The sequence below is a fragment of the Mustela putorius genome, unplaced genomic scaffold (genome assembly GCF_011764305.1).
Source record: "Mustela putorius furo isolate JIRA1106 unplaced genomic scaffold, ASM1176430v1.1 tig00000174_pilon_pilon_pilon, whole genome shotgun sequence".
Classification (NCBI taxonomy): domain Eukaryota; kingdom Metazoa; phylum Chordata; class Mammalia; order Carnivora; family Mustelidae; genus Mustela; species Mustela putorius.
In genome coordinates, this window is record NW_025421304.1 from 17,286,266 (window position 1) to 17,306,361 (window position 20,096).

Here is a 20,096-nt window from a genome sequence, read left to right on the forward strand (position 1 = left end):
ACTCCCTGTTCAGTGGGGAGTTTTCTTCTCCTCTCTTTTTTTTTTTTTTTTTAAGATTTTATTTATTTATTTGACAGACGGAGATCACAGAGAAGCAGGCAGAGAGAGAGAGGAGGAAGCAGGCTCCCCACTGAGCAGAGCCTGACGTGGGGCTCGATCCCAGGACCCTGGAATCATGACCCGAGCTGAAGGCAAAGGCTTTAACCCACTGAGCCACCCAGGCGCCCTTTCTTCTCCTCTCTTATGTGCACTGTGCACTTGCTCTCTTTCAAATAAATAAATAAAATTAAAAAAAAAAAGGAGCCTCTCAAACGATCCTGGGAAACTGTAGGCCTCTGGCCATCCTCCTATGTGAGTGGGGACCCCTCCACATGCTGCTCATTGAGATGGTCACCACAGACTGGCCTCACTGGCTCTCATCAGATGTGTATATAAAATATCAGCAGAAAAAGAGATGCAAAACCAGGCAAGAGCTGTTGTCTCAGTAAAGGAGAACTGCAGGGCTGGCTTGCAGGAGGGAGACAGACTTTTCGCTAATTCCCCTTTTGTTCCCTTTGAATTTTGAAGCATCTGACTGTCTTATCTCTTCAAAAACAAATAAAACAAATCTTAAAACAAAAATTGTCACAGCATATCGATAACTAGGAGGGACAAAGGCTACAAAGTAGCTAGTTGAATGTAACTTCTGTGTTTTAAAAAAATGCGTGTGTGACACCAACAATGGGACACAGTGACGTCACTAACATGCTGATCGGATGCACTGAGGACCCAGGATCACATCCTTGGGGTTACTGCCCAAACCACCAAGCCTGAATACATCGTCAGGCATCAGGCAAACTCTGAGGGGCGTTCTGCAAAATGACCGGTTGGTACTCCTCCAACATGTCAAGGTCATAAAAGGAAAAGAGAGGCAAAGGACCTGTTTTAGATGAAAGGAAGATAAAAACCCCTGGTGGCTAAATGTGATTGTGTGGATCTGGAGCGGATCCTGGAGCAGAAGGAAAAATTGCAATCAAGGACATGAAGACAATTGATGCAGACTAGATAATAGGACTGTATCAACGTGAAACTTCCTGACTCTGTTGATTATATTACGACTGTGTAAATTAATATCCTTGTGTCCCGGAAATACGTAATGAAGTTTTTAGCAACCTACTCTCAAGTTATTAATATTCTATATAGAGAGAGATAAATGTGACTGCGCGCACATCTGAGTAAAAGGTATGTGTGCGTTCCTTGTATTATTCTTGTCAATTTTCTTTAACTTTGAAATTAATTCAAAAACAATAGAAAGATGTAAGCCAAATCTTATTAGCGTGGTGGGATTGCCACTGAACACTTTTTTCTTTTTGCCCATCTCTGCTTTCCTTGTTTCTATCTTTCCTCCCTCCCTTTTTCTTTCTCTTTCCTCCCTCCCTCCATCCTTCCCTTTCTCCCCCCTCTTCCTCCCTCCTTTTCTTCTTTCCTTCCTTCCTTTCCTTTTGAAAAAGTAATATGGTAAAAGTAATTCACCCTTGTTCTTTGTTTTTTTTTTTAATAGTAATCTCTACACCTGACGTGGGACTTGAACTCACAACCCTGAGATCAAGACATGCATGTTCCACCAACTGAGCCAGCCAGGCACCCCTAAGGTAAAACTAATTCAAATGCTATAGACAAGACTCCAGTGTAAGTCTGCCTCCCGGCTGAGCAGACCCTTAGCTACCCAGCACCCCCTCAGAGGTAACCACAACCATTAGGTGTTTCCTGCGTCTCCTTGCAGATGTATCCTGTCCACATACAAACGTGCATGGCTCAGTGGCCTCTTCCACTGAGACACAAAGGGTGTCATCCTGTACCGTGCTGTGCTCACCATTCTGCACCTTGCTTTTCCTCAGTTAACACTGTATATCTTCATGATCCTTCTGTATGGGGACAATGGGGGGTGACCTCATAATTTTAAGGGCTGCCTAGAATTCCATTGCTCTGATGTGTCACAATTCCTTGAACCAATCTCCATTGTCACACAGTTAGTCCTTTTCTAATCTTTTATAAGCAAAATTACAATGAATTGCTCCCACTTCTTTGGCCACAATGTGCAAATAGATTATCTAGGATAATTTCCCACAAGTGGAGGTGCTCCGTGGAAGTCCACAAGCCTTCCCCATCATGGATGCTGCTGCGGGGGGCCTGTCGGCTGCGCACGCCTAGCTCCTCACTGCCTCTGCACGCACACACTTCACATTTTCGGATCTCTGCCAATCAGATTTTTAAAAAATGATATCTGGTTGAGGTTTTAATTTGCATTGCTATTATTATAAGCATAGATGAATATCTTATCACTTGCTCTAAAAGCTATTTGTATTATTCTTCATCTCTCCCTGCATTTATATGAATGGTCTAAATCTTCTACCACAGACTTAGCCTTCCTACAGAGAAACCCACGGCATTAATCCCAGGCTGAGCCCTCTTTGGACCCCTCTGGGAACTGAAAAGAATAGGATCTGTATCTCCTGGTGCATCTGGACCAGAGCCATCCTAATGACTCCAGTTTCGGGTTTACTAGCTGTAAACCAAAGGCGATAATTTACCATAGGAGTTGGGAACGTGACTCAGCCCAGGCCCAGGCGAGCGCTCCCGCCCCTTCTCAGCTGCCAGCTGCCGGTGCCCAACCCAGGGCAGGCCTGTCCTGGGACTTTGCAGCACACCTCCTGCCCATCCTTGAAGAACAGAACTTCTTAGTCCCTCTGGATTTCTGTTTTCTCCCCAAGTCTTTAAAAAGCTGTGGTGGGAACAGAATGCTTCATTCAGAGGAAGCCCTGAAAGGCCCTGTTGTGCTGCATCTGGTCCAGGAACCAGCTCAGTGTTCTCTGAAGAAGAAAAGATTTGGACAAAAGCTGGCATCCTGAGAACCCGGGAGGTCAGGCCCTTGTTAATGAGCCACTGGCGTCCCTGCATCATTAGTATGCCTACACCAGAGCTGCCGCTCCTCCAAGCGGCCCCTGGAATCACCTCCATGCAGAGGTTGATGTTGAGATGGGATTTTTTGTTTTTCTCCGTCCAACACTTGCAGGGAGATCTCTACATATAGGGGCTTTTTCTACCTCGGGACTTGGCTGAGGTGGCTCGTGGCCGAGCTGTCCGTCATTATCTTGATCATACCCTTCTTGTAGGCAGAGCCCAGAGTGGGTTCAGATCCCCACTCTGCCCCTTCCTGGCTGGATAACCTTAGCAGATGACCTCTTGGGGCTAGTGTTCTCCTTGCAAATATGGATTTATAATAGTACCCACTGTGCGGGTAATGTACTGGTGTCTTAGGACGCGGAAAATGTGCAGAAAGGGGATTTGGAGATCACAGAAGAACGGAATTAGAAGGGATTCATTTGCCAGGCTTTTCCTTTGACAAGATCAACCCAAGAAAATAACCACTGAGCTCTTAAAAAAAAAAAAAAAGGCAATCAAATCCTAACATTTCATTTTGGGTTGAAATTCAGAAACTTCTTACTACCCTATTACCTTCAGGGTAAACAGTTTAAAAATAAAAATAAAATCAATCAATTAGTCCTTGCCCTCGCTCTGAGGCTCCCTTCCACCCAGCCCCTGGCCCCCCTCCCCCAGGAGAGGGTTCCTATCTGCTTGAATCTATCACTCAGCCTGGGGCTCTGTTGGGGCAAGCACAGGTCATCCTGAGATGGGCCACTTTGGCATGAAGATTATTTTGAGCTGAAAGCCATGGAGACCCTGTGGGCTCAAGAGAACTTTGCCCCTCCTCCAATTACCTAGAAGAATCTGAATTGGGGGTCTTTTATAGCATAAGGGTTATTACCAGAGCTAAATTTTATCTGAGTGACCCATCTGTATGGTAGGGCAGCCATCTAATTACTGAACATCTGCTTTTCTTCTTCTGGCCCCATGAAGTGCATTCCTTTGTTCTGAAGTCCCAGACCCCTACCCACTTCTCCCTCCATTCGCGATGACACACATGCTTCATTTGTCTGCCCCTCTTCGGAATTTCCACGTGTGTGGAATAGAAATTTGATTTTCTAGTAATCTGTCTCAGCTCAACTTGATTCTTCGTCTAGCCAGAAGGACATTTGAGGGCACAGGAATTCCTGCTCCCCCGACCCCTCCCACAGCTCCGAGGCCCCTGCCAGGGGGCCTCTCTCAGGTGTGTGAACACTTAGAGCTCCTTTACATTCCTCCTGCTGCCTCTGATCGTGCAAGTTCCTTCGACCTAGACTGTCTGCCCCCATTCTCCTCTGGCTATGGCTAACTCCTGCTCAACGACAGATTTCAGCTGAAGCATTCATTTCTGAGGATGGAAGGGGGGCAGGGAGGGGCCTGAACCCCCAGATGGGTTATTTACTCCTATGACCCTTTCTCTTCAAAGGTTCTGTCTTGTCACACACGCTGCACGTGTGGTTTCTGAGTCCCTGCAGCCATGAGGCTGCATACCTAGAGCCAGCACTGTGACTCACTGCGACTGGCAATGGGAAGGGCTGACAGCGTGAGTGCGCAAGGAAGAAAAGAGGAACAGAAAGGAGAGAAGGAGAGGACAACAGGTTGGTGGGGAGACGTGAATGTACAGAGGAGCTTTCTGGAATCCCACCGCAGAGAGCAGCCACCCCTTCATTTCCCTTCTGGGTAAAGCCCCCAAGAGATGGGGAGAGGTTGGGACAGATACAGTGGTGGCTCTTGAAGAAACAAGCCCTTTGAAATCCCCTTCTGAACTTTGCTGGGTATTTAGAAGCTTCAAAGTGTTTACAAACCCTAATTACCCCCACACGCTGTGGCCCCAGGCAGCCACCACACTTGGCCTCAGTGTGTCTGTTTTCAAGTTAGGAAACTGAGCCCCACAGTTAAGTTCTTGCCTGGGGCCCAAAGAGGAAATGACCCCAAAAGGCAGCTCATGTTCTCAGGAAACTACCCAATAGAGCAAGAGCTGGAAGCTGAGAGTACTTTGGGCCTCAGTTTACCTATATGAATGAGGGGACACTCCCTGCTCTAAAATTCTTAAATTCTCTACTGTGTATTTACTCAGTCCAGGGGTTACAACAAGGCAGCACCCAGTGTGTGTGTTTTTTTTTGTTTTGTTTTGTGTGTATGTGTGTGTGTGTGTGTTTAATAGAAGAGCTTGTAGAGAAATGGAAATTTGAGGATTCTCTCGAAAGATCTAAAGGCATGGCAACAGTGGACCCACAGAAGCCAGCACCACCGGTATGAGGCTAGCTGGAGCTAAATGGTGACTCTTTCCTTTATTTACATGGGACACGTGTGTGCTAGCTTGTCACAGACCCCAGTGCTCCCTCTTGTCTCTGACCTGGTTTCCTTCACTCATTCACGAAACCTGCTGAACCCTCTCGGCATCTGAATCAAAGCTCTTGAAATATCTCTTCCCTCTTAATTACTATCTCTGGCTACATTGGCCTTTTCTGGGTTTCTGGTGAAAGTCAAACTCTTCTCAGCCACAGGACCCTTGCATATGCTGTTCTGTCTACCTGGGACACCCTTCCCCCACAACTCTCAGTGGAAGGATCACCTGCTCTGTCTGAATTGGGTTTCCCTTAATATATCTAGAGTAATCTCGCATGCCACATCCCACCTTATAATTATTCATAGGTGTGCTTACTTGTTAGTCTTCTGTCTCCCCTATTAAAATACAAACTCTTGGAGGGCAAGAACTTGCATGGTTTTAGTGGTTGCTTTGTCTGCAACATGCAGCCTAGGACCTGGTGCCCCTTGGGAACTTGGTAAATATTTGTGGCAAGAATGTGTAAATGAATGCATGAGTGGGACCCTGTCAGGCCTATGGGATGTCTATTCAGTGACAAGTGGCCAGTCATCACTGTCTTCCTGCAGGGTTGATAAGAGGATGCCATTTTCCCAGCTTTCTTGTGGCATTTACTCAGGCCCATGTTTGCAGGCACATGTGCTCCTTTTTCCAGAAGCCCTGGGATAAAAGGTGAGTGAGAACGTTTCAGGATGTTTGCATTCAAACCCGGATATGTGTGTCAGGCAGGGACAGATGACTAAAGCCATCAAAGAGATAGCAAGAGGGCGCCTGGGTGGCTCAGTGGGTTAAGCCACTGCCTCCGGCTCAGGTCATGATCTCAGGGTCCTGGGATCGAGTCCCGCATCGGGCTCTCTGCTCAGCGGGGAGCCTGCTTCCTCCTCTCTCTCTCTCTGCCTGCGTCTCTGCCTACTTGTGATCTCTCTCTGTCAAATAAATAAATAAAATCTTAAGAAAAAAAAAAGATAGCAAGATAACAGAGTACAAAACGAGGTTTCTTCCACATGTAGAAAAAGAGGCTTGACTTGAATTAAATCTATAAAGTCCCAGAATGGATGCAGAGAGGGAGGGATGATGGACACCCAACCTCAACAATGAGGAAAAGGGGAGACTCCCTTGAAGTTTAAAAGAATTTAAGGCAAATAAAATCCACCTCCCTCAACCTACTTTATGCAAAGGACCTTCTGATGTCTTCTACCCCAAGACTTAGGATGAGCCAAGAATAAAAACAGGTTTAAGAAAGCTTCATGGGCAGGCACCTGGGTGGCTCAGTGGGTTAAGCCTCTGCCTTTGGCTCGGGTCATGATCCCAGTGTTCTGGGATCGAGCCCCACATCAGGCTCTCTGCTCAGCAGGGAGCCTGCTTCCCTTCCTCTCTCTCTGCCTGCCTCTCGGCCTACTTGTGATCTCTTTCTGTCAAATAAATAAATAAAATTAAAAAAAAAATAAAAGAAAGCTTCATGGACACCTGGGGGGCTCCGTCATTTAAGCGTCTGACTTCGGCTCAGGTCATGATCTCAGGGTCCTGGGATCGAGCCCCGCGTTGGGCTTGGCACTCAGCAGGGAGTTTGTTTTTCCCTCTGCCTCTCCACCAACTTGTGTTTGCTCTCTCTCTCCCAAATAAATACATAAAATCTTAAACACAGACACACACACACACACACACACACATACATACACACGAACTAAACAAACAAAAGAATCCACAGAACTCTAATAACCCTCCCATAAAAAGAATAGGCTATTACCAAAGGTAATGAGCTCCCTCTCACTGGAGGAATACAAGTGAGACCCTAGAAGCCATTTTTATGACTTGTGTACATGGGATTCCAACGTCAGGTACTGCTGAGGTTTTTCACTTGGTGGTTGTGAGTAGGAGAGTACTCAGACCCTCTGGCATTGTATGCAAAATTTTTCTGGATGAGCATCTTTTTTTTTCATTATGCAAAGTGTTGGTAAGTTTCTTTAGCTTTCACAAGGGTTTATGATTCAAAAAAGATTAAAAGTCATTGAGGGAAACTGATGGCACCATTTTCCCAAACGGGCTGCACATTAGAATCAGCTGAAGTGTTAAAAAAATAGGAGACCCTCTCAAACTCCCACTCCAAGCCCTCTGCATCAGAATCCCCCTAAAATTGTGTTTTGTTTTGTTTTGTTTAAAGATTTTATTTATTTATTTGACAGAGAGAGACCACAAGTAGGCAGACAGGCAGGCAGAGAGAGAGAGGAGGAAGCAGGCTCCCTGCTGAGCAGAGAGCCCGATGCGGGACTCGACCCCAGGACCCTGAGATCATGACCTGAGCCGAAGGCAGCGGCGTAACCCACTGAGCCACCCAGGCGCCCCTAAAATTGTGTTTTTGAAGGCTTTCATTGGGTGACTCTGATGACCTCAACCAAGCAGTGGTCTGAAGTCTCTAAAAAGTGTTAACCAAAGGCCTCGGTGAATTTTAAGCAACTTTGCATCCCCAAAGCTTTAAAATTCCAAGACGGAGGTCACAAAACAGGGCCCCATGGGCTGCTTTGGCTCCTGAGTTTGTTTTTTCAAGAGGAGAGTGAATATTTAAAAACAATAAACAACTTTGGCCAGTGGTTAAAAATTGGGATCATTCATACACACACACACACACACACAATTCAGATTTCCAACATCATCTACAAAATGCAATACATCTCTCCTATAAATCCCCTAGAAAAGAGCTGACAAAATTAAACCCTAATTCCCAAATCTCAATATTAGACTAAAGCTTACCGTGTTTGCCACAGGCCCCACCATGCCCTGCTACATACAATCAACTTACTTTGCTCGTAAGAGTTAACTGCCTAGTCCCTGCAGGCACTTTAGTTGGAGACCCCTATTTGAAACTTCCCCAGAAATTTACCAGCTTGAGGGATTGTTGACTCCAAGGTGTTTCCCAAAAATGAGACAGAGGCTGTCTGTTCCGGGCCGAGTTGGGAACCGAGGGGCCATTAGGTCTGTACTTTCCCCAGCCCCCTGCCTCCCATCCTGCTGACATCTAGGAGTTGTCCTTTAACTCTGTCCAACACTGGGCCAAGGACTTCAAAGCCACACAAGATCCAAATTGAGTTGACACTAATCCTCTTTGGCCTCAGCCTGTTTTCCCGTGCCAGGCAGAAACTTCCCGCCTCTGCTCGCTTCCTATTAAAATTAACAAGCGTTGCAGGCAGGCATCAAAGGCAGGGTTGTGTCTTTAATATTCCAGGCAGGCCCAGGCTGTGATCACAGCCCCTCCCCCTCTTCCTCTCTTCCAACTGAATTGGGGAAAATGGTTCGGCTGGGAGTGCCAGAATCAGAACCTTGGCCATCCTTGTCTGTTTGATACTGGCACCAAGGAAAATTCCAGGGCCAGCAGAACATCTTCACAGCAATTTTCTTCAAAGTGCCCTGCAAAAACTGGCCAATTACTTGGAAGAGGCAGCCTTAGAAGGGTGTGTTATTATTCCTATTTTACTAGTAGGGACATGGAGGTCAAATGGCCTGCCCTGGGCCAGAGAGACTGAGAGCGAGAGGGAGTGAGATGAATGGCATCAAAGCAATGGCAGCTTCAGTGTCCATCTGAGGCTCACACAGACCTGTATCTGGTCCAGGAATTGTAGCACACCAAGGCTTTCATGCCCAGCCCGGTTTCCGTGACCATCCCTCCCGTTCTCATGCTGGGCTTCCCAGACCTGAGCTGTAGGAAGACAGAAGGTCAGGAACCCCACAGGGGGCAAGCAGCTCTGTCATCAACCCCTCTACAACACAGAAAATGACTGTGGTGGCTAATTATTCTCCTATACAACCCCCAATCTCTTGTCTTTTGTTTTTTTCTCCCCCCCCACTCCATAACATCAATTGGGAATGATCTGATTATCTTCAGAGAACTACGTATTTATCTTGGAGTGATTCACAAATTGAATAACTAGTACACTATGGTCCTGACTTATCAGCGGAACCCGGACAGGTGGGAAGGGGCTGGGTGGTTGCAGGTTTGGTCCTTCCCAACAGAAGTCCACAGACACCACCACCCCCGCCAAGATCGTGGAACCAGAGGAAGCGCTGGAGGTCTAGCGAGAGGTCAGCCACTGTTGGCAGAGCTCACTGCAGGGGCTGTAGGTCCTGAGCTGCTGTATGCCCACCCGCATATTTGGAGGGAAAGCACAGCCAAAAAGGGCCTGCAGACAATGAACAATTAGTGAAGTTTCTCGAAAAAGTGGTTTTGATCCCAATGCTTTAAATGCGAACTGCTTTTCTGGGACTTCGCCCCTCCAGAAATCTTAGCGTCAGGCATCTTCCCAACAGCTGTCTCTTTAGCAGTCCCCAGAACAGAGTAGGGAGGGGCCTGAGCAGAGACCTAGATGTGGCCACCTCCTTGGTGTTTTGGGGAAACTGAGGCCCCCGGCAGAGAAGTAAACTTGTGAGTGAGTGACACCAGGGAGTGAATTTAGAGGACTCAGTTGCCCTGAGTCCCAGGCCAGTGGCCTTGCCTTAGAAGAGAGAAGAAGACACAAGAGAAAAAGTGAGATGTGTGAAGGTAGAGGGGAATGAGAGAGGGCATGAAGGGGAAGGAATGCAGAGTGAGTAAGAGAAGACGGGGAGGGGAGAGGTGGCTTCAGGACAGACTCTCTGCTTTATTGCATCACCCAGGCACATGGTTCTGTGATGCCTGCCGATGGTCTTTCCCCTGGGCATCTTGGCTCCCCAATTATACCATAAAACCTTCTTTGTACCCCTGGGTGAGGCATGGGGCACTATGTGGGGCCCTAAGTGGTTGCTTCATCTGAACAGGTGGTTCTGGGAATGGGCACACTTGATAGTCTGTATAGGAGGTTTCTGAAGCCCGGGGAGGTTTGTTTCCTCGATGTAGCACCTCACCCAGCTGATCTGCACCTGGGGGTGAGGTTGGGGGTGGTTGATAGGCGAGGCACTCCCCCACTCAGAGCCTCAGGCTCCCTATCTGTAGACGGGTTTGGGATTGAAAGGGTGTTTAGACCACAGTATTGCCCTTAACAGCCCTGGTGTTCTAGAATTATGCTAATTCCAGTTCTTCTGTCTTCTGCTTCTCTCTTTCTTCAGGCATTCCTGAGAGGCCTTACAGGGCAAATCCAGAACACCTTACTATAAATACTTTTCAACTGGAAGGAAGGGTTTCTAAACAAAGGATAAACTGCAGAAGCATAAAATGAATTTTGCCTGCTTGACCATTCCCCCAGGGGCTGAGTGACTACTTGCAGAGAACTTGAAGGCTGAGGATATGCTCTGGGTGGCCCTTCCACTCCTCACCCAACCCTGAGTGGCCTTCCTAGGGACATACCTGGGTGTTCATCTTCTTCATCCCCAAGGTCACTTTGAGCCTTCTGAATGGGGAAATCATTAAAAACCAGTAATATGGGGATGCCTGGGTGGCTCAGTCATTAAGCATCTGCCTTTGGCTCAGGGCATGATCCCAAATTCCTGGAATCAAGTCCTATATCGGGCTCCTTGCTCAGCAGGGAGTCTGCTTCTCCCTCTGCCTGTCACTCCCCCTGCTTGTGGTCTCTCTCTCTCCCTGACAAATAAAAAAATTAAAAATCTTAAAACGAGCCAGTAACATGGGAAGACAGGGGCAGGCCATGTGGCCAAGAAAGTGATATAAACTGGTCCCAAAGTTGGATTGGTTAGTGTGCTGCCCCACTGAGCTCTCACAGAATGCAGTGTGTCAGCAAGAATCCTGGACCACAGAGAGGGGCTCCAAATAGCCGAAAATCTTATGATAGTATGCTCAGCCTCAGTAGCAATTAGGAAAGTGTAAATCAGTAACCAAGGAAATGACATTTTATATCTGTCAGGCTGATGAAAATTAAGTCTGAAAATACCAAGTGTTAACAAGGACATGGACAAGGACACTCAGGGAGGACATTGGTCACAGGAGTGTAAACTTTTGGTGAGCAATTTGGGAATATTTAGGAAAGTAACATAAGCACATGACCTTCTATCCAGCAAATCTGCTTCCAGCTTTACCCCCAGAGAAACTGTAGCACATGTCACAGAAGAAATCACATGTGTGTAGCAATCCATTGCAGCAACATTCATAATAATGGAAAGGGGGAAACACTGAAATGGTCATCAGCAGGGAAAAGGATTGAACTGTGAAGCAGTCTTATAAATAGAATACTATGGGGTCGCCTGGGTGGCTCAGTGGGTTAAGCCTCTGCCTTTGGCTCAGGTCATGATCTGAGGGTCCTGGGATCGAGCCTTGCATTGGGCTCTCTGCTCAGCGGGGAACCTGCCTCCCCCTTTCTCTCAGCCTGCCTCTGCCTACTTGTGATCTTTATCTGTCAAAATCTTTTTTAAAATACAAATAAATTAATAGAATGCTATGAAGCAGTTAAAATCATAAATTTCAAAATACTGGACAAAAAAAAAAGCAACCAAAAAAAAGGTTGTAAAAGGCTCCATGAGGAATGATGCCATTTTATGTGAGGTTTACAAACTTGTAAAACAAGACCATGTAATTTTTATAGGTACATATATGTGTAGTAAAAGTAGAAAAACATGCGTGGGCATGGTAAACACTTCAAGAAATTAGTTCCTGGGTTTGGTGGTGGGATAAGAACAAGATATGGGAAGTTTACGTGGGAGGTTTCCACTCTTTCTGTTTTGTTCTTTAAGTCTTTGAAATGAATAGGACTTAATGTTAATATTTGCTAACTGGAAGCTTCCGTATCCGATTTTCAATTCTTATCTGTTTTTCAGATCATCCAGAATATAAATAATAATTGCATAAAATGAGAGAAAACGAGGAAGGGCATTGGGCTAGAGTTCCCATTCAGATTCCAGATCTACAAGCACCCATCATTCCCTTGGGCAAGTCAAGTAGCCTTGAAGGCAAGGCCTGTGTGGTGGTGTTCCCACTGGTTCTAGTGGCAACACTGTCCCCACCCCAGATCCAGTTATTATGTGAGAGGAGGTGGATGAGATGAACAAGGCAAAATGGAGTTTAAAAAGAGCAGCTGCCCCATTTTTTAAAAAGATTTTATGTATTTATTTGAGAAAAAAACAGCATAAACGGATTAAGAGAGGCAGACAAGCAGACTCCCCACTGTGTGAGAGCATGACACAGGGCTCTATCCCAGAACCCTGGGATGGTGAACTGAGCCAAAGGCAGATGCTTAACCGACTGAGCCACCCAGGTGCCCCTGCCCCATTTAAATACAGGAGAGGAGGGATGAGAACATCCCGTCTGCACCAGCCCCTGCAGTACGCCTCCATGAACCCCCAAGGCTGTGAACATGCACCGGGTAAAAACTCCCACATTTCACGAGGAGCTCAGAGCTTACCTAAACTGGGAGAAATGAAGGGCTTGAGACTAGAGTAAGACAAGTGAGGCACCCAGGGCACAGAATCTAAGGAGCTCCTCACTCTCAGGGTCCTTCAAGCACCATCCCACACGTGTGTGCCCTACATCTGGCTCACCTTCTCTTTTTCCGATAGCTATTGACATACTTCTCGCCCCTGCTGGCAAGCAGGCTTCTGATGACCAGGCCCTGTGTCTGACTCACTTACCCCATCCAGAGGGCTAACCTGAGACCTAGTGCACAGTGGGCCCTGAATGTGTGCTGAATGATTGATGGGACGGAGGGAGGGAGGGGAAGGACAAAGGAAGGATGGATGGACAGACGTGAGCCTCTTGCCCCATCTCCAAAGCCCTAATCTGGGTTGCCAGCCAACCCGGGCCAGCCACTTTGCTGCTGGGGGCAATGAGTATGGGTAATTGTTGGCTTTGGCCTTACTCATCCTTCCTTTAGGGCCGTGTGCAAAGCGGAGGGTTTCACTTGCCCAGTGGGTACTGAATTACAGCCCTGTAGCTGGAGTCCTATGTAATTAAGCAACAGCCACAAACTCCAGAGAGTCTGTGAAGTCTGCTGAGCACACAGGTGATTGGGCATCGAGCAAGGTGGCGCTTAATTAGACTTGGCCTGATTTTTACAATCCACAGAACTGAGATCCAAGTCCTCAGAGGCTGGACATGCACTGGTTAAGGGGTTCTTTACCTGGGCTCCATAAATGGAAGTGGGGGCCTGGAAAACAGAGTTCTGTGTGTGTGTGTGTGTGTGTGTGTGTGTGTGTATTTTGATTGGAGGGAAGAGGCTTGCTTGGAGCTATCCTGAGACAGAACTGCCCCAGAATCCCTGGCATGTGCAGCTTTCTCTGTCTGTCTCTCTTACACACACACATACCCACTATCACCTTAGCTGTTGGAACAAATGTCTAGAAAAATATATTTAAAGGAAATGTGTGAAAATAAAAAAGGAAATGTGAAGAACCTTAGAGTTCATCAAAATCTACAGAACCTCTTCCTAATGATAAGATTTTCCGAATTTGGATCACAGAGGAGGAGGCATCTCGTTAGCCCAGCAGGGGAGGAGTAATAATGCATGGGGAAGGAGGGTGCTGCACCTGCTCCTCTCAACCAGCCTCCTACCCCAAAGCCCAGCCCATCAGGGCTTGGGGCTCTGTCACCCCTCTGTGCCATGCTTTTTTCCAGGCTGGGCCATGGAACGGATTTGTGACAAAGATATTTGCCCTTAACGTTCTTCACGGCTTCCAACCGCTTCTTTGACTTTTCTATGCTCGCATCTCCCGTCCTGCTCCTTCCACTTATTATCATCTCCCTTCTAAAGATGACAGACTGATGTTTGGAAAGGTCACGTGCCTTGCCAAAGCACTGAGGGCAAATTCCAGGTATATCTGACTCCATATCAAGCCGTCTATGAACACAGCACACCACTGCAAACACAAAATCTTTTTTTTTTTTAAAGATTTTATTTATTTGACAGAGAGAAATCACAAGTAGATGGAGAGGCAGGCAGAGAGAGAGAGAGGGAAGCAGGCTCCCTGCTGAGCAGAGAGCCCGATGCGGGACTCGATCCCAGGACCCTGAGATCATGACCTGAGCCGAAGACAGCGGCTTAACCCACTGAGCCACCCAGGCGCCCCGCAAACACAAAATCTTAATAATAGCTACCATTCCTTGAGCACTTGTATGTTAAATGTCTGCTCCATGAGGAGACCCAGTGACTCCCATTTTATAATTGGGTTCGCAGAGATAAGGGAGATAGAAGAGTCAGAATGCTAACCATGTGCAAAGGACCGCTGCCTATAATATTTGCTGTGCTCTCTCTTGCTAGAGTGTGAAAGGCTGCTGAGAAGCCCACGATCAAGTATGAGGACAACCAGACCATGGCTCACCATCTGGAGGATAATGGCCTATGAAGCTGGGAGGCAGGGACATGCAAACTACACCTCTGTGAGGTACCATTACACTTCTTCACACTTACCAGATGGGTGAACATTTAGAAGTCTGAATACAGGAAGCACTGGAGGAGGAAGTGGGGAAATGGGAACTCTCAGAAATTGTTTGAGGGACATTAGTATAAATTAGTATAAGATCTTGGGAGAGTGATTGCCCCACCACCACCTAGCCATCCCTCCAGGGATGAGTGAGTTTTGCATACTGGTGTACATGACATGAATGGGGACCTTCCCTACAGTATTTCTGTAATGAAGAAAACATGCTACAAGGGTCTAGGGAAGGGAAGATGGGCCAGTTAGGAAACGAGCTGAATCTTCCCGGGGGATGATGATGGCCCAAACCGGGTGGCAGGGGTGGAGGTAGACAAAACCGAGGGGGTTGCTGGTTGGAGGTGAGGCGGGGAGCAGCAGCTCAGTTGGGGACGGGGTTTGAGATGCTGTTTGACATCCACATGCAGATGTTGGGTAACAGCTGGAAATATGGCTCTGGAGTTCAAAAGAGAGGCCAGGGATAGAGATATAAACTGGGAGTCACCAGCACACAGACAGTGTTTAAAGCCGTAAGCCTGTTAATTTTTTTTTTCTTATAAATAAAAGAACTGAAGCAAATACGACCATGTTGACATCTGTTAATTCTGGGTGGTAGATATGATGGTGGTTATAATACCCTTCTTTGTACTTTTTAGTAGGTTTGAACTCTTTAATAATAAAGTTAATTAATAAATAGTTTATAAGGCCACAAGGCTCCAAACAGCTGACCAGTTCTTTGAGAAGTGCCTCGGACCTAAAGCATGGGTACTAGTAACGAATTGAGGAATCAAGTTCAGGTCCTCTGCTGCCAGAAACCTAAATGCAATGACCAGAGGTTGACCCTGTTTCTCCATTTGAACAACAAAAGCTGGCCCACAGTTTCTCAGGGTTCTTTCCGGGATAACCATCCAGGATTCAAGCTGGTGCCCCACAGGGTCCCTGATGGCCCAGATGGTATCTACCCACCTCTCATGCCTAGTCCTGCAGATAAGGCCAGAAATACCCCATAAGGGGGCTTTGTAGGTAGAGCCCATAGAAATAGAGCCCAGAAATACCCCATAGGGGGCTCTGCCTCCAAACAGATGAAAACTGTACCAAGGGGAGTCAGAAATGACAGGATCCCACAGTCCCCAGCCCTCAAGAACACAAAAGGAATTAGGCTGAGCTTAAAGGCAGGGAACTTCAGTGACAGAGTAGAGACTTTTAGTGACGATATTTGAAAAGTGGGTTTTTTAAGGATTTCATTTATTTATTTATTTATTTGTTTATTTATCTGGGAGAGAGCGCAGGGGTGGGGAAGGAGAAAGAGAGAGAAGGAGACAACCCTCAGGCAGATTCCCCACTGAGCGTGAGGCCCAGTGTGGGGCTCGATCTCACAGCCCCGAGACCATGACCTGAGCTACAACTAGGAGTCAGATGCTTAACTGACTGAGCCACCCAGGCGGCCCACCATATTTGGAAAGTCTGCATGAGTCCCCCTCAGAACCCCAAGACAGATGGCAGAATAGTCCGTGAGCCTGAAACATACAAACGGGTGGGTGGCTGAACCCGTCTGCCGGGTGTTAACAGTATTGCTACTGCTAATAAGTGTGTATTACTACTATGCATTCTCCCGCCTAACCCTCATAAGGACAGTGCCATAGGGTTATTGTTTTCATTAGCTAGATGAGAGCGCTGCAGGCTCAGAGAGGTCAAGCCTCTTGGCCCACATCACACAGCAAAGAAGGAGCCGAGTCTGGCCACAAAACTCTGCATCTCAAGCTCTTCACAGCTCTTGCTGAGCTGCAGGTTCCTCTCCATCTCCTCCACAAGAGCCAGGGAAGACAGTTGAGATGTAACTCTGGGAACTGAGCCAATTATTCCTCATCGGCCCATAACTGGGCAGCAGCACTCCGTGAGTCTGGCCACTGGGATGCTGAGATGAGGAAGTGCAGCCTTCGTCCTTGTGAAGTGTGTCATCCGGAAAGCAAGTTCAGTGTCTAAACCAGCATAACAAGACCAATGGCTCCAGGCTGCTCCGGGCTGGCTGGGGGCATGTATGTCCAGAGGCTCCCTGTGTGGGAAAAGATGGTGATCCCAGGAGCAAAACACGGACCAGGGCGTGGAGTCCCGGCACAGGGTTTTTCTCTAACCTCAGCACCTGGCCCAACCTTAATTCCTGAGCCATGAGTGCCAGAAACTTTCTAGCAAAAAAATGCTGGGCTCAGGAACATGTATTTAGCTTTTACCTTGATGGGAAGGGGAGACTATGGAAACCCTGTCATTTCGTGTGTTATAAGTCAGGGGTATTAGCTGCTTCTTGGGAACAACCTGTTTCATTGTTCGGAAAAAAAAAACCCTCGACGTAGGCACGTTAGTGAGGCCATACCTGAAGGAGATATTTAGGGCTGTGGCTCAAAGGAGCTCCTGCTACCGTGTGATAAGGGGAGAGGGGCTGCAGCCTTCACAGCTTTCCTGCAGAGAAGTTCTTACCTTGGGACCCCGTGGGTGCGGTGCGAGGGTGGGAGTCTGGGTTCACCAACGAGATTTAAGAGATGCACAAAACCTCTGAACCTGTGGGGGAAATGTTGTGGCTTGGGGCCTTTTTTTCTGGGTAAAGGATCAAGAGCTTCCACCAGATTTTCATAGGACTCCTTGAAAACCCCAAGAAAGCGAAGGATCACTTCTTTCAAGATTAAATAATACTTCTTTGAAGTATTGATTTTCTTCTTCTTTTTTTTTTTTTTTTAAGATTTTATTTTTTTGATTGACACAGAGAGAGAGCAGCAGAGGAAGCAAGAAGCAGTCTTCCCGCTAAGCAGGGAGTCCGATGCAGAACTCCATCCCAAGATCCCGGGATCATGACCTGAAGAGAAGGCAGAGACTTAATAGACTGAGCCCCCCAGGCATCCCTTAAATACTAATTTTCTAAGCGCGGATTTAAGCTCTGCCTGCAACCATTGCATGTTTTCAGGGTGATGCATGTATTTTTGTTTTTATGCTCCATGCAAAAATCTGGAGCTGAGACTCAGAAGACAGGCAAAAGGAACCTGTGGGTGTGCTTCCCCAGGCACTGGAAGGACTGTGTAACCAGGACAGGACAGCCTGGGACAGAGCTCAACATGAACTTGACTGCCTGAAGCTACACAGAATTGTTTCCATCTACACAGCGCAGAACCTGGGAAATAGCTTCATGCTATCTGCGGGATTGAATTTTGAGATTTTCATTCAGTTGGGGCCTTAAGCAACATCACGGAGTCAATCATGTGAGGAAGAAGCCATTCCTGGCTCAGAGAGGAAAGAGGGAGGAGAGTTGGTTTGTATGAAGGTGAAGGAAAGTCCGTTCCTTGCTCTGGGCTCACAGTTTAGGCTAGACCCTGTAAGGCATTGATATCTGCTGCAGGGGACACGTGCAGGAGTCGGGGGAGGCTGGTCCTGTCACGACATAGGCTGGGAATGCGGGCCCAGGAAGACGAAACCAGCCTCTGAACTCTGAGAGCAGTCCTACCCAGGCATGGGTTTCCTGGCCTGAGATGTCCTCCTGACCTTCTCAATGAACTGTACACTCTGGTGTTACTCACCCTTGGCTCCCCAGTGCCCAGCACAGTGCTGGCCCTCAGAAGAAGGTGAATGAATGGAATCTGCCTGGATCCCCCAGAAGGCTGTGAACTCCTTGCAGGCAGGGCCCATTTCTACATCAATACAAGACTACCCCTACCTACCCTCCCTGTGCCTTGCTGATGTCCAGTGGGGCTGAATCCCTTTGTTCTCCCTGGAACTTCTTAGCTCAACCCCATGGTTTCAGCAGTCCTTCTACATAATGGATGATGGGGACGCCAAAAATGATGGAGACCCCGGCAATTTACAAGTAGGAGGAACTGTCGCCATTGGTCTGGCCATGTCCTATCTTTTTAGCCTTTCTGAAGGGTGACAGTATTTTTCAGGAGAGGCCCTCAGTGCCCACAGGCAGGAGCCTCGTGCATTTAGTTGTCCACTTACCACTCACTCCCTTGCTTATGTGTTCACTCCCATGCTCATTCCCATCTTCAGTCGTCTGACTCTTCATCTCATTCATTCATTTCCTAAACGTTGTGCAGACCGCTTCAGAATCGAGATGCTTCAGACACAGGTCTTGCCTCCCAGAGGTCTGAGATTGGGACACGGGGCACAAGACCCATGAACACACTCACACAATGGAGTAAAAAGTAGTAAATGGCATGAGAAATATGCAGACCAGTCACAGAGGGGTCCCAGAGGGAAAGGTTTCTTCTAGGTGAGAAAGGGAGAGATCAGATGCAGCTTCCTGGAGCAAGGGTCAGCAGCCACAGCTCCAGAATCTCTTCATGGAGACGGGGTGAGGGTGGCAGAATCTGGGGGCAGCTTGAAGCTGCATCATCAGGAGGGCCCGTTCCATAAGACTAAAGATCAGTCAGCTGCCTGATCATGATGAGATCGGGGGCTTCATTCACCCCCAAAGTACCCCCTGGCTTCTCCCACTCAAGTAATGGCATCTGAATCATGTCTCGGTAAATGAGGAGGATTTATCTGGACTCGAGGTGGAAGGGAAAGGATGAACACCTGACAGGAGCAAAGGCCTGGAGGTGGAAAAGTTCAAGGCCAAGTACAGAGAAACCGGATTCCTTAGGTTTTGGTGGAGGGGGTAGAAGGGAGGAGTGGACTGTGACCTTGGAGAACCTAAGCTGAACCTGGAACGCAAGACTATGGTGTCTCGGCTTCATTCAGCAGATGGTGAGAGCCACTGAAGGTTTTGAGCAAGAGAATAACATGGCCAATGTTATTTGTGGGCTAAATCTCTGGGGCAGAGTGGAGAATGAAGAGGAGAAGGCAGGCCATAGGAGGCTGATTCCAGACCCTTCCTAATGTTTGTGGCCAGGGCTGGGGGTGTGTATGTGTGTCAGAGCAATAGTGTAAATGGAGGTTCCCATGTCAATGGCTAAAATACCTAAAAGTTATAAATCAAATGAACAAATAAAATACTTTATATCCCCCTACGCTTCCAAAGAGAGCTTCATAGCAAACTGAAGGGCCAGGTTCAATGTTTAATTCTCAAATCTTCACATAGGATGGTGCCCAGAGATCCGCCCCATAGCCCCAACCCCCAATCTGGGGCCCATGTCCAGTCTTTTTCCATCCCTACCTCCTTCCCTCACTGCAAGAGACCCCACATACACCCATAGGCACCCAGTCCACACATCCAAACTCTGTTCATACCCCCAGCACACGGCTACCTCCAGCCAGGCTTCAGGCCTAGAGGGACACACACTGGCTGCCCATCTGCCCTTTGGAGCCTAGGGCAGAGGTCCAAGCAAACCCTTGAAAGCAGGCTGGCTTGGGATGAGAGAAAATTCCAGAATTCAGCATGTTACATGTGTGATCTAGAAGGAGAGGTTGCACACTCCCATTGGGCTCGTGCCCCTAACTTCTGGCCTTCTCACTCAGGGGGTCTGGAGGACATGCCAAGATAAGGCCCGAGTGGGGCATTCTAAAGCCCATGACTCCAGATAGG

The 20,096-nt window shown here is 47.6% G+C and overlaps 1 long non-coding RNA gene across 1 annotated transcript in view; it reads left to right on the forward strand.

Annotated features, from left to right (window-relative positions):
- The first annotated feature begins 244 nt into the window (after window positions 1-244).
- LOC101679324 overlaps window positions 245-20,096 on the forward strand; it is a 29,510-nt gene continuing 9,658 nt past the window's right edge. The window contains exons 1-5 of the long non-coding RNA XR_006605576.1: window positions 245-1,221; window positions 1,541-1,631; window positions 4,370-4,541; window positions 5,839-5,941; window positions 14,437-14,560. This is a non-coding gene — a long non-coding RNA (metallothionein-4). The remainder of the gene's footprint in view (window positions 1,222-1,540; window positions 1,632-4,369; window positions 4,542-5,838; window positions 5,942-14,436; window positions 14,561-20,096) is intronic.